We start from the raw sequence: 8,433 nt of genomic DNA on the forward strand, positions 1-8,433 counted from the left end.
AAAGTTCTCCTGGAACAAAACCTCACCAAGTTCTCGGGGTCCATGGCAGTCTGTGTAAGAGTAGTACAGTGAAAGAGCTTCCTTCTCTCATCTCCCTCTTTCATCTTCCCTAATCCCCTCCCCTCGACTTATCTTTTTTTTTCTCTCTGCCTCCAGCCCCCCTCCTCTTTCTATTCACTATCAAGAACAGCCAATTTAGCGGGCGGCCATACAGTTCCAGCAGAAGGCCCCAGGATCAGTGGCTATGGGGAATGGCACAGCCAGAAGGAGAAATCAAAGATGAAATGAGCATTTGGATCTAGGTGAAACTGAAGCTTAGCACCCTTTATGCATTATTCATGTGTGACATCGTCACCCTCTTCTCTACACTCTCCACTGAGCTACAACAGAGCCCTGAATCCTTATGGCTTTGAAATAATTTGCATGATGACACTGATCTATCTTCAACCTTGCAAACGCCCCACACAGGGCCAAGTTCTGGTCCAGCTCAGGTACAGCTGCAAGTCATGTCAGCATGAAACTACAATCATACCCTTTTGGCAAGACACTTCAAGGAAGTGGGTAACGATTCGCGTTTGGTATCTGGTTCTTGATACTTGTACCAAATGGTCAAAATCCTAAGCAAGTAACTGGTCTTGATTGGATTGTTTAAAAATATGAATTATTGACCTTGGGCAAATCATTAGATTTCCCTGAGCTTTGATGTTCCATCCCCCAAACTTGGAGTCCATAATGACTCCCTTACAGGGATGCTGTGAGGACTGAATTAGTTAATACATATATGTGGACACGCTTTGTAAACTATAAAATACTGAATGAGTATAAAAGCAATTTAAAAAGGCCAAAGTGTATTAGGCATTCACGATGTGCTTGCCATTATGCAATTGGCACTTACTTGCTCATTTAATCTTCTCAGAAATCCCTGTGAGGTTGATACTATTATTTCCCCTCCCCTCCTTTTTCTTTCATGTCAGGCGGGTAATGTGCTGACTTTGTAACAAGGTTTGAAGGAGGCACATCTCACACATGTGCCTGAACACCCAATCATCTCACTTATCAACTACAAAAGGACCTCCCCTTTCTTAAGATGAGGAAATTCAGGACGCTTAGCGAGGTGGTTAAGGGAAGTCCAGAGCTGAGATTCTAGTCTAGGCTGTCTCTTCCCTCCCCCTCTGCAGGTACCCATTCCAGACTAAGGAGCAGGTAACTCTCCTGGTTTTGTGCAGAAACACAAATATTGATTTACCAACATGTCAAATATTTCCCCCTCCTTGGAATGCTCCTAAACCGGAGGCAGTTGGACATCTTGGGTCTCTGCTACTTCATTTGCACCGGTTTTCCATTGACCTGAATGGGTGGGCCAGTGACTATTTGCAAGGTTAGTTGGGAAGGGTTGGCTCTCAGCTTGGGATTCCTGGAACAGGTGCACTTGGGGATCTCCTCCTGGCCTCCACCTCTGCAGATCCCAGGGCCAATCTTTTGTCCCAAACTGTTTTCTCAGGAACTCATCATCTAAGGTAGCTACCCACTGGCAGGAGTAAGCTACCATCTCCAAGAGCCAGCACAGAACTTTGGGAGTGCTAAATGTGAAGAGAAGGGGGTGTTACGAGAGATCATCCCAGAGGATTACAGGGACCGGACACTTAGCCCTCCTCACAGGCACAAGTTTGGAATAATTACCCAGGGCAGACTCTCTGAAAGAGGAGGTAAGCTGGCTAAGGCTCTTAGAAGGCAGGCCTGATGACATTGTTATGTATCAGTCCAGGGCTCAGGATGCGGCGGGGTCAGGTATTAGCTGATTATCTGATTCTGTCAGCAGAGAGCTTTCAGTGAGTCCACAGAGCCAGCCCCCTGATTTCCTCATAGAAACGCTAAGCTTAGACACCTGCAAAGGAGTCCTCGTGTGAAGTTCTGCCCCTGGAAGGTGTCCTGGGTACTTACCGTATCAGCATCGGAGGCAGATCCTGCAGCTCCAAAACATGCTCCAAGCTTCACGTTGCCACATGGTTCTGGGAGATTAGGCCGTGGCAAACTGTGGCTTCCCTTACTCCTGAACTTGAGCCTCTGATTCCCTCTCCTGTTGGAGCCTTTAACACGGTCAGTCTGCAGACACTAGTTTTGGCTGTTGAAAAGCTTTCCAACTCCAACCTTGCTGGGGGTGGAAGAGAAGGACAGGAGGGGGTGAGGAAGAGCCATTTCTGTGACAGAAATCAAGGCCAAGGCAGGCAGACAGGTAGGTGGATTTGAGTGGCAATTCTTTTCAATCAGGAGAGGCCCAAATGACAGGAGGAGGCACTAAGTATAGACATAAAGAAGAACTTACTTGGTTTTGAAGCTTAGCCAGGATACCTCTAATAATTGTGTTATAATAACTATAATTTTATTATTTACTATATTTACTGTTCTATCAACTTTTTTTTTGGTCTTCCTTTCTTTTTTCTTTTTGAAACAGAGTCTGACTCTGTGGCCCAGGCTGGAGTAGAGTGGCGCGATCTTGGCTTATTACAACCTCCGCCTCCTGGGTTCAAGCGATTCTCCTGCCTCAGCCTCCAGAGTAGCTGGTATTAAAGTTAAGTGCCACCATGCCTGGCTAATTTTTGTATTTTTGATAGAGACAAGGTTTCACCACGTTGGCCAGGCTGGTCTCAAACTCCTGACCTCAGATCTGCCCACCTTGGCCTCCCAATGAATTTTTTAATATTATGTCACTTAATCCTTCCAACTACCCTATAAGAGAGGTATGATCATTAGATTTCTATTTTACTTCTGAGAAAGCTGAGGTCCACGTAATTTTTTTTTTTTTGAAATGAAGTCTTGCTCTGTTGCCCAGGCTAGAGTGCAGTGGTGCAATCTCAGCTCACAACAACCTCTGCCTCCCATGTTCAAGCAATTCTTCTGCCTCAGCTTCCCGAGTAGCTGGGGTTACATGTGCCACCACACCTGGCTAATTTTTTTTTTTTTTTGTATTTTTTGTATTTTTAGTAGAGACAAGGTTTTGCCATGTTGGCTTCCCAAAGTGCTGGGATTACAGGTGTGAGCCACCACGTCCAGCCAGGTCCAAATAATTGAAATAACTCATCTAAGGTTAGCAGTTTGAAAGAGACAGAATCAGAATGTAGACCCAGGCAATCTGATGCCAGAGTATAGGCTCCTGACTGCTGCTTTCCAGGTGCCTCTGTAGAAAGAGTGAAGCAATGCTGGGGAGAGCTCCATCTGGCCCGGTTGGGTACACATCCAGGAGACAGAGGACTTCATGGAGGGCGTTCAGGCTGTGGGAATCTGTGAATATGGCATTGTCACTGATGTGGTTCCTTCCTTTTTTCCCTTCCCACCCAATTTATCCAAGTAGCACCCCCCCCCCAACAAGCTAGTGGGAGCGTGGAAGTGAGGATGAAGGATCCTTGCAGGAAGCTGAGTCCAGCCCAGGATGCCTCTGTCCACTTCTGCTCTGCTCTCAGCACAGCTGCCGGGCTCCCACCTGTTGAGTTACAGGCCACTGACTTCCAAGTCAGGCCAGAAGGTCAGTCATCTTTTCCACCGATCCTCTGCCTTGAGCTGAGTTATCTCGCACAAGTGGTACCCACTGGACCCCGCAGCTCTGGCCCTGCTGGAACTCCCTGGCAGTTTAGCAGGGGTTTTAAATCTGGCCCACGAGGCCTTGTCAGTTTCAAGTGCCCCCTTCCCTGACCTTTTAATAAACATTTCCTTTGTTATCAGAATTATTTCCTAATTCATTCCCTTCTGTCCCTGAAAATCTAAATCCTATTTAAGTTAATGCCCTTCATTTTCATTTATAAAGACAGATACAAAATAATTATTTCCTATCTCCGTGGTTTCCTTATCTCCCGTCCTAATAATGCCTTCGGCAGATGAACATTCCCCGTCAGTTGAAACAGTTGGAGTGTTTGTTTTATTCACTCTTTAGAGAAGAAAAATAAAATGCCTTCTTGGGCTTTGTCTCTTCTCTTCTCCTCTCTCCTCTTTTCTCTTTCTGCCTTTCTCAGCTTTTTTCTTCTCACTATCTGCTTTTTGCCCCGGGCACCCCCTCTCCCTCTTCTGATCCCCTCTTTCTCTCCCTCTCCTGCACCCTCTCCTGCTGTCCTGGCCCTTGCCCAGCCCAGCATTGCTGGGTGCCTCTCATCTTCCTGTCCGTGGTGCAAGCTCTCTGCGGCCTGACATCTGAATTTCATCAGGCCCTGAGCCTGCCTTTGAGCTCAAGTCTCCCCAGCTAGTAAAATTGGTTTGGATGAGCAGACGCAGTCTCGAAAAGAAACATTCTTTGGTTTCCTCTCATGTAAACTAGTGAGCAGAGAATTCACAGTTCCCTTCTCCGGGCACCTCTTTGAAGTGTTTGATTGAAAGGAGAGGGGATGGAAAGGGATGGGGTGATGGGGGTTGGTAGTGGTGGGAACAAGGATTCCGGCTTTAATTAGCAACTCTGAAACTAGTGACCCAGACTTCCAGCGACCCTCTCTGTTCCTTGCGCATCTGGGTAGGGGCAGTGCTGACTGTGATTTTTGGCTGTCTGCAACAGATCCAGTCTTCCACCCTCCTCTCTTGTTTTCCAGTAAAACTGAATGCACAATTTAAATCCAGGGTTTGGGAGAAAGTCATTAATGGAAGTAGGCTGATTTTAAGGGAACTGGTTTTGTTCTCAGAAAGCAGTTGTTCAAATCCTAACCATTAGCGCATGCTGAATGCCTTCTATATGCCAGCTATGTAAATTATTTCATTTACTTCTCATGAGGACCCTGTGACCTAGGAGCTACTGTTTCCCCATTGTATGGATGAGGAAACTGAGGCTCAGAAAGACTGGGAAACTGGCTCACAGCCCTCGACCAGCAGGGGTACAGCCAGGCCTTGAATCCAGGTTTTGCTTCATATCCCTCACTCTCTGACATCCAGGCCTTCAAGAGAAAGGATTTCTGTCACTCCTCTGGCTTTAAAGTCTTTGTCAAGGCCAAGAAGGAACTATGAAGAGCTCTTCTATGACGGTATCTAACAGGTGATCTCTGAGCTCTTTATCTTTGGTAGAGAATGCAGATGACCAGGCACAAAAGTTTAAAAAAACCCACAAGAGAAAAATATTTGAATGCATAGTGCTATGAAGAGGTCAAGGACTAATGGATGGGGAATGGAATGTACTTACATCAAGTCCCTTCATTTTATAGTCAGGGAAACTGAGGCCTAGCAAGGAGCTGGGTCTTACTCTTGCCTTCACTTGGCTCAGCGCTAAGACTTGCTGAACCCGCAGAGATCTTTCCTTCATCATCTGGAGGGAGATGTGGAAGCCACCTAGGAGTTAGCCCAGGGTGGCCAGGAGACTTAGGGTAAAGAAGGGGCGTAGGATGGCCAGCAATGGCCAGAGGCTCCAGGATAAATGAGCAGTCATGAGGTAACACTTCTAGACTCCTAAACTCTGAAAGGGTAAGAGTCCCCGTGGCCTCAAGTCCTAAAAGAGGTACCCATTTTTGGTCAGTGGATAGGGCTGGTTAGCAAGCGCCACCTTTCTTTTGGCTCCCTGGCCTGGGGTACCTGATCAGGTCTTGGGGAGCAGATGACCGGGGCTCAGTGACATGCACAGGACCTTATAAATACCATCAATGCAACGTTTGTGCAACTCAGGCTGGAGGGCAGGAAGGATCATGTCAGCAAGGAGGTCTCATAGCTGAAGACTATTTGCAAAGCAGTGTAAATCAAACAACTCTTTCGTAAGAGTGGGACATGGGGACCCAAAACATTGGCAGTTGAAAGAACATCTCCCAGTTTCATGTTTGAAAGGTGATAAGAAGCCTTCCTGTCTCCTTGTCGTCCTGTGATGCCACCATTAGAACCATTTTCTTGATTCTAGGAAGCACCTCTAAAAATACATATATGTCACTATTAATGGTAAAGAAAAGCATGCTAAGCCATGGGTGTAACTGGTTTGATATGGAGCCATGAAGGACTGGGGCTCCAGAACAAGCATGGTTTGGTAGGTGTGTGAGTTGCCAGCCACGGGGCAGAGGGTGGATTTTGAAATTATCTGAGCATAACTTCATTCCTTCAATGGGGAATCAGGACCTTGGAGAAGGAGAGGAATGGGAGAGGGCTTGGGGAAGGGAGAGGCAATCCTACAGTGTGTCTTTCTACACACAAAAGAGGCGCGGCCAACCTCACATTGTTTATGACCACTGCTCTGGGGTGAAGGCAGATGTTACATAGTGCAGAGAAAAGCAAAAATGGTGTGCGAATGACCAGAACTGGGTTCTGGTGCCACAGCTGTTTCTCAGAGCTTCAGTTTCTGGTCCCATAAAAAGAGGGTGTACAGTTATCAGAATTTTCCAAACCTCAATTTATTCACACACTATTTTCATAAGTTTCGTCAGAGCTTCAAATATATTTTTTTTCAGTTGGCTTACTTTTTTTTTTTTTTTTTTTTTGAGATGGAGTTTCACTCTTGTTGCCTAGCCTGGAGTGCAGTGGCACAATCTTGGCTCACTACAAGCTCCGTCTCCCGAGTTCAATCAATCCTCCTGCCTCAGTCTCCCAAGTAGCTGAGATTTTAGGCATGCACCACCATGCCCAGCTAATTTTGTATTTTTAGTAGAGATGTGGCTTCACCATATTGGTCAGGCTGGTCTCGAACTCCTGACCTCAAGTGATCCACCTGCCTTGGCCTCCCAAAGTGCTGGGATTACAGGTGTGAGCCACCATGCCCAGCCTCAATTGGTTTACTTTTAAAATTTGTCCTCACTCTGAACATACCAATGGGTTTGCTGTGGAAGTCATACTTTCTCTAATGTATATTGAAACAAACTATTAAGTTCATTTAAGGCTCATCTGTGGGCCACCTAAAATTCTGTTTTGTGTTGCCCATTCAGGAACTCTGGGCCAAGTGATCGTGGTCCACTCCTCCCCATCTCTGTGATTCTATGATGTTTTACACAGGGGAATACCTTCCTTTTCCTTTCTAAATGGAGGACAGGATTCTCAGAAGCTCTGAGTCCCTGCTGGGAAAGAGAAGAAGATCCGCATGTTTAACGGACGCTGAAGCCAGATTCTGAGAGGAATGACAAAGTCATTGCTAATTGCAGCCAATTACTCTATCGGGTGGTACTGGTAGGGAAAATGACTTTAAGTCTAGAGTTGCCTCGGAAAGAATTACCATACTGGTAAGTAATTTTGACTCGAGTAATTTTTAATGCTAAAATTTGCTACATGTACTTTGAGAATTTAAAAAAAAGAAGGCCATGCCTTCATTAGAGCATAATAAGACAGTTTTGTAATTAATAAGCTACTAGTCACACCTATAATTTGGGGTATGAAGAAGAAACGTTTACTATGTGTTATTTGTTTCTCCTTTTTCTGAAGAGTGGAATTATTTTCTTTCAGTTTCCCAGGGCCTGAGAAAAGCCACTGGAAGGTGCCCTAGGTTTTCCAGGAGACCTCACTTTCTCTTCATCCTTAGTCTAAAGGCACAAACATCCACTGAAAAGGAATGAGACTGTGTGTCTTCAACTGGGGCTTCTAATTCCTCCTGTGTCTTCTCCTAGCCATGAGAGAGTGGCTGGTTTCTTCTGTTTTCTCTATGCCTCAGTTTCATCATCTATAAAATGAATATGAAGTGAAATGGCCTGCCTGAACACTGTGTGTGTGTGTGTGCGTGTGTGTGTGTGTGTGTGTGTAAACTCTAAGCTGCTGCTACGTGGTTTTTATGTTTGTTTGTTTTTTGTTTTTTGATGGAGTCTTGCTCTGTCGCCCAGGCTGGAGTGCAGTGGGGCGATCTCGGCTCACTGCAACCTCCACCTCCTGGGTTCACGCAGTTCTCCTATCTCAGCCTCCTGAGTAGCTAGGATTACAGGCTCAGGTCACCAAGCTCGGCTAATTTTTGTATTTTTACAAAAATACAAAATGGGGTTTTGTAGAACCCCATTAGTAGAAATGGGGTTTTGCCATGTTGGCCAGGCTAATCTTGAACTCCTGACCTCAGGTGATCTGCCCACCTGGGCCTCCCAAAGTCTGGGATTACAGGTATGAGCCACCGCACCTGGCTGCTGCTAAGGCTTTAAGCAAATATAGACATGATATAATTTAATGAGTTTATCATTTTATGTATTCTCACTCATTAAGTACCTAGTAAACACTATCACTCAGTCCTTCAGTCCATCCATCTATCCATTGATTCACATTTTCAACAAATATTTATCAAGTATCACTTACGTAGATGCTGAAGGAGATACAAAAGAAGTGTAAGGGAGAGTTCCTGCCCTCCAAGACCTGATGATCTTTTTTTTTTTTTTAAATAAAAAACGATGTTGGCATATGATAGTGAACTAGCAACATGATTTAGCAGAAGCCAATTATACCATGAATGATGCAGAGGATAAACATTCTAAGAAGTAACTGTTTATATTATATAGTTTCAAATAGCTAGAAGGATATTGAATGTTC

At 45.3% G+C, this 8,433-nt stretch overlaps 1 non-coding gene across 1 annotated transcript; it reads right to left on the reverse strand.

The window, feature by feature from the left end:
- Nucleotides 1-968: 968 nt before the first annotated feature.
- LOC119626648 (small nucleolar RNA U13) lies at nt 969-1,072 on the reverse strand. The gene has a single exon (XR_005242806.1). It is a non-coding gene; the product is annotated as a small nucleolar RNA U13 (small nucleolar RNA).
- Between the last annotated feature and the right edge of the window lie 7,361 nt (nt 1,073-8,433).

The sequence above is a fragment of the Chlorocebus sabaeus genome, chromosome 1 (assembly GCF_047675955.1).
Source record: "Chlorocebus sabaeus isolate Y175 chromosome 1, mChlSab1.0.hap1, whole genome shotgun sequence".
Lineage (NCBI taxonomy): Eukaryota > Metazoa > Chordata > Mammalia > Primates > Cercopithecidae > Chlorocebus > Chlorocebus sabaeus.